A 6,250-nucleotide genomic window follows, 5' to 3' on the forward strand; every position below is an offset into this window, starting at 1 on the left:
GAGTAGCTGCAGGAGTTGCTGCCAAGAAAAATACCTTCTATGCCGCTGAAAAGTAAAATGTGCCAGATTAGATTTTTGACCCTCAGGTCTCCATCAGGCATGACTGTGACGTTAGTAAACCACACAAACATTTGTACAATTGTTGTAGTAATCTCCTTCTGTGCCATCCGGGAATCCCTATGCTTGTGCATTAAAGGGTCCTACAGATGCCTGTATAGATGGAGCTGTGACTCGGGTCTCCAGCTCATTCATTTTGCATATGTACCAGCTGCGCCGCACACGACAGGTAACACAAATTGATAGTTGCACGACCGATCCAGGGGAAATTATGTCATTTTTGGTGCGCGCCACCAAGTGCATGGATGGGAAGGGCAGGTATACATTTCCCTTCAGGCTGGGACCTACTGTTGGCTCTGGGGTTATCAGTCTCAAATGTCACGATTCATTCATTTTCAAAAAGCATCTTCAGCCTTCAAGATCTGCTCCTCCTAAGACCCTGTTCATTAGTGCCTCTGGCTATATTTATTATTATTATTGTTATTATTATTGTTATTATTATTATTATTGTTTTTTCTATTGTTCTTTCCATTTTTATTTTGTAAAGGTATTTGGGCAGCAAAAACTTTAAATTGTACAGACACCAAACCTGGTACATACAGTAGGTTCGTAACTGGGGAAGCCTACTTTTGCATAACTGTAGGGGGTGCTAAAATAGGCACATTTTCATTTTGGCTCATATCTCAAGAACAGTATGGGTTAGAACAAAAAGTACTTTTTCCTCCGATTCCTTGAAAGATCCCAAATCCAATGCACCCATTCCTTCCCATTTTTGCCCGCCAGTGTCAATGTAGTTGCTATGGTGTTGCTAGGCTAGTTGGGGTTGTTGCTGTGGTGGTTGCTAGGGTGCCACTAGGGTAGTTGTGGTGGATGCTAAGGTGTTGCTATAGTGGTTTAGAGCAGAGGTCTTCAACCGGGGGTCCGCGACCCCCAGGGGGTCCGTGGAGGTACTGCAGGGGGTCCGCCAAATTATTTCATCTGAAGCATTTTTTCCCTCTTCCAAAAATTAAAAACGTCCAATAGGCCTACATAAACATAAACAGAACGTAAAAATTGCTTTCTATTCGTTAAAAATAATACATAGGCTACCCATGAGTCTTCACACGATAATTTGATCACCATGGCCAACATATGCACTTTTAGCTACATTTAGCTATCTGGTGCCAAAACACGTTACCTGCTTTAATCGTTTTGTAATTTCTCGGAACAAAAGCTCCACGTCAGACACCACTGATGGCGGTTCAGATGACCTACATTCAGAGGATGCCAACACCCCTTCCACGAACAGCCAAAAGCCAAACGGGAGAAGACACGTAAATATTCAGAGAATTATCTGAAGTTTGCCTTCACCTACAAAGAGACCGATGGTGACGAATTACCAGTGTAACCACTACGTGGTTTGCCCTCCCGTGCTATCAAACGAAACTATGAAACCATCAAAGCTGCAACGAGACTTAAAGACAACCCATGCTCACTTGAAATCATTTTTAATTACCTGTTAAAAATCTTTTGAGGGCCAGCAGACATTGATGAGACAATCAGCCAAAGTGAGCGAGCTAACTTTAAAAGCCTCTTATCAAGTTGCATTACGTGTCGCTCAGACCAAACAGCCATACATAATTGCGGAAAGTTTAATATTGCCAGCAGCTATATGTGCAAAACAATGTTTGGGAAGGATGAGTACGTAAAAAAACTGAAAAGCATCCCAATGCTATTGATGAATTGACAGCTGATGTGAGGGCACTACTAGTCGCAAAGCTCCCAAAGGCAGATTATTTTGCACTACAATTAGTTGAATCCACCGATGTGTCAAACGACGCTCAGCTTTTAGCTTTTGTGATTTGTCGACCAAAATGAGATGCAGGAGGAATATCTATTCTGTAAGCAGCTGCCTGGACGTAAAACAAGTTCAGAGATTTTCAAAGTGATAGAACAATTTTTTCCGTGAACATGATATACCCTGGCCAAAATGTGTCGCGATGTCCACAGGCGGTGCGAGAGCCATGTATGACGCACTGCATGCTTCATAGGGAGAATCTTGTTGCCAAAGACATGAGTGATGAATTCTCAAACGTCAGATCTCTCACTAGGTATGAGATATTTCATCCATACTTAAGCTTCTCAAGCTACTCAATTCTTTGTCCCTCCCTAATTGAATACAGAGTGATGGCTAACTGTAAGGGAGAAAAAATGTCAATAATAAACAGAATAAATTTAAACGAGTTGTGTGTCACAGATGATTTGCAATTATGTTCAAACATGTGTAGGGGAGTGTGTGTGTGTGTGTGTGTGTGACTGACACTTAGTTCCAAATAAAATATATGAATATCAGGCCCAAATTTGGGGCGGCGGGGGTGGGGGTCCCTGCTCAGTGTCTCTCTCAGCCAAGGGGTCCTTGGGCTGAAAAAGGTTGAAGACCCCTGGTTTAGAGGGTTTCTAAGGTCATTGCTAGGGTCTCACTATGGTACTCCAGGTGTTTGCAGCACCTATGGTGGTTGCTAAGGTATCACTATGGTAGTGATTGCTAGGATGTTTGTATGGTAGTTGAGGTGTTTGCTAGGGTGTTACTAGGGTAGTTATGGTGGTATCTAAGGTGATCTCATGGTAGTGAAGTTGGCTGCTACGGTATGGTAGTTGGTATCATCATCATCATTGTTTATTCAGGGAGAAATTGACTGAGCACAGGGCTCTTTTGCAGCAATGCCCTGATTGAGGCTACATAGTACAGAAGAACAATACATAAACAAACCATAACAAAACGAAACAGACAAAATAAATTTAAAAAACACATTAAACAACTCAGAAATTAAGTATAAAAAATAAATAAATAAAATAACATAAAGTAAAAATAAATAAATCAGAGAATCATTTAAAACAACAGCATTGAGGCACATCCTTATTATCTAAAAGGCTCTTAACACTACTGAGTCCGAGCCTGTTTTTCACTCTCTTAGGTAGTCTGCCATGCCTTGATATTTTAGTTTATTTCACCTAACTAAAAACATTGAGGCAAAAGTGGCATGTATGATTATATTCTAGAATACCTCAGCAATAATAACATGGGAATGAAAGGAATGTAGTAAAACAAGATTGAATTTAAATCAAATCTAAACAAACCCTTCCAAAAACATACTTTCAGAGGTGCTCAGACTTTGTACAAAAAATACATTGTAAAGATTTTGGAGCAAGGCTTTTGAACTCTGAACTTTGTAAACATAAGTGTTAGTTTTACAAAGGTGAGTTTAGCATTTAGAAAGTGTGTGTGGTTTCACTACTATATATTTATAATTTTAGAGTGACCTGTACCTTTTCAAAACTAGTGTCCCTACAAATGCATATTGATGAGTTAGGTGTAAACACACCTGGGACACCTCGGACAAGAACAATGGCCCTTACCTAATGGCCCTGGAATGGCCCTGGAATGTCTTTGTGGCCCGTACCCCCCACAGGATTTCTTGACACACCATGGCCCAATAGAGATCACTGAATTACCATACCCTTATCATATGAATAGCTGTCATTTGCTAATGGGCGGGTCGTTAGGAGCTGAAACCTCACTCAGAGACTGAAAAGTGCAAGAGACTAGTCCTATTCTCCTTACAAAGTGCTTATTTATATATTTGTTTCAAACTGTGTAAATTTGAAAAGAAAAGGGTTCAAGGTTTCTGGGGGTGTAATTTCTATGTCTCTCTGACAAAAACTGGCTGAGCTTTTAAAAGCAATTCCCCATAAAAACCACCATATCCCTGCACAGGGAGCGTGGACTTCAGAAAATCATGAATTTAGTCTTAGACTCATTCAGCATCAATTTGAGGGACTTTAGGGAATCCTGTACACAATCAAAAGCATGTTGAAGGTTTGAAACTGCTTGATCTATAGAGGGCGCTGAGGCATACAAAATTGTATCATCGGCATAAAAATGGACTTTGCAATGTTCTAGATGGTCACAGATATTATTAATGTAAAGTGAGAACAATACCGGGCCTAAAATAGAGCCCTGAGGGACACCAGAATTAATTACTAGGGCCTCAGATGTAAGGCCTGCAACATCTATACATTGTGTTCTACCCGTGAAGTAGTTTTTGAACCATCTGAGGGAGACATTATCAAATCCCAGGGAGTTCAGTTTGCCAAAAAGTATCTCATGGTTTACTGTATCAAAAGCTTTCGACAGGTCAATAAATAAAGCGGCACAACATTGTTTCTTGTCTACAGCAGAGGCTATGTAATTTACCACAAGGGTTGTTGCAGTAATGGTACTGTGGCCAGCTCTGAAACCTGATTGAAAGGGGCATAAAATTGAGTTTAAAGATAGAAAAGAGCTAATTTGCTCATTTACAAAGGATTCCAACATTTTGGCTAGGCATGGGAGCTTGGAGATCGACCTATAATTGTTCATATCATTTGGGTCTCCCCCTTTATGAAGGGGCACCACTAATGCAGATTTCCAGATGCTAGGAATGTAGCCAGAAAAAAGTGATAGATTAAAAATGTGGGTCAGGGGTCTGGCTATAATGGGGGCAGCAAGCTTCAAGAGACGTGGGTCTAACTGGTCTGCACCCACTGAGCTCTTCATACATTTAGAATTCCGAAGAGCAGAGAGGACTTCATGCTGTTGTATTGGTCTAAAAGAGAAGGATGTGGTTGGGTCAGTTCCCAGTGACCTGGCATCAACAGTGAAGTTATCTAGCACTCCATCCGGTACATCAGGGAAATTAGAAAGGTCAAACAAAGTGCCGCATTGGATAAAATGATTATTGAAAGCATTACAAACTTCCTTAGGATCATTAATTGCTTTATCTTCCAGCATGATCTGCTGGGGTAGTGTAGGTGGGGAAACCCCTTTAAGAGACTTAACTGTTTTCCAGAATTTTGTTGGATTACTACCACAAGCAGACAAATGATTCACAAAGTATTTGGATTTGGCCATTTTTACCAGATGTGTGCATTTGTTACGAAGGTGTCTAAAAGATTGCCAAGCTGCAGCAGAGCCAGTGGATCTTGCTAATGCCCAGGCCTTATTTCTATTAGTAGTGGCCTCACTTATATCATGAGTAAACCAGGGATTAAAACGATTTTTTTATCCTACATTTCTTAAAAGGTGCATGTTTGTCAGTGACAGCATGGTATGTTGTTGTTATGGTGATTGCTAGGATGCCACTAAAGTAGTTATGGCGGTTGCTAAGGTGTTGCTATGGTGGTTAAGGTGGTTGCCAAGGTGGTTGCTAGGGTGTTGTTATGATACTCAAGGTGGTTGCTAGGGTGTTGATATGGTATTTGAGGTAGTTGCTAGGTTGTCATTATGGTAGTGGTTGCTAGGATGTTGCTAAGGGGTTGCTAAGGGGTTGCTCAGGTAGTCAGGGGTTGCTCAGGTAGTCATGATGGCCTTCCTAAAAAGACAATCAAACAGCTTCAGCTTGTACAAAATGCAGCTGCTAGAGTTCTTACACACCTGCTAGATCTCTCAGATCACTGGAGAAAAATCTGTAAATCTGTCAGAACTAAACATGGTGACATCAAAGGTGCTCCAACTGTAGCCAGTTTCAAATCAAGACTTAAGACCCAACTGTTCTCAGATGCTTTTTGTTAACTGATCAAATGCACTCTACTTTTTTTTTATTCACTCTTTTATTAATGTCTTCGTATGTTCTTTTAGCTTCATTTTAAATGTTATTTTATAAAGCACTTTATTGTTGATCTCTTATTTTTCTATGTTCTTTTATCTGCTCATTTGTAAAGCACTTTGAAATGCCAATGTGTATGAGTTATATATGAGTTATATAAATAAACTTGCCTTGCCTTTCACAATTTATCATCAAATATTTATACCAACCGCATTTCAAGGGAATCTGATGAACTCTGATTTTTTTTTTATACAAGCCAATGTTTATACAAGCCAATAGGAAATATGTCTGACATGGTGAGGACAATGTCCCCGACAAATCATGTGCATATTGGATGAACCTTGAGGCAACCACAGCGCATTGAACTCATTCAGTGTTAGGGTGCGCTATGGTGTAGACTGGCCACACCCAAGGTAAATGTCCAAAGAATTATTTGCAAAACTTTGATGAGTCTTCAAGCATTCCAAAGGCATCAGATTTTTCTTTTTTCCGACTAGGGGGGCGTTATGTTCAATATAAAATCAAAAACTGTCCTGAGACAAATTGAAGTGTAAATATTCATGTGTTTT

The sequence above is a fragment of the Clupea harengus genome, chromosome 15 (assembly GCF_900700415.2).
Source record: "Clupea harengus chromosome 15, Ch_v2.0.2, whole genome shotgun sequence".
Classification (NCBI taxonomy): domain Eukaryota; kingdom Metazoa; phylum Chordata; class Actinopteri; order Clupeiformes; family Clupeidae; genus Clupea; species Clupea harengus.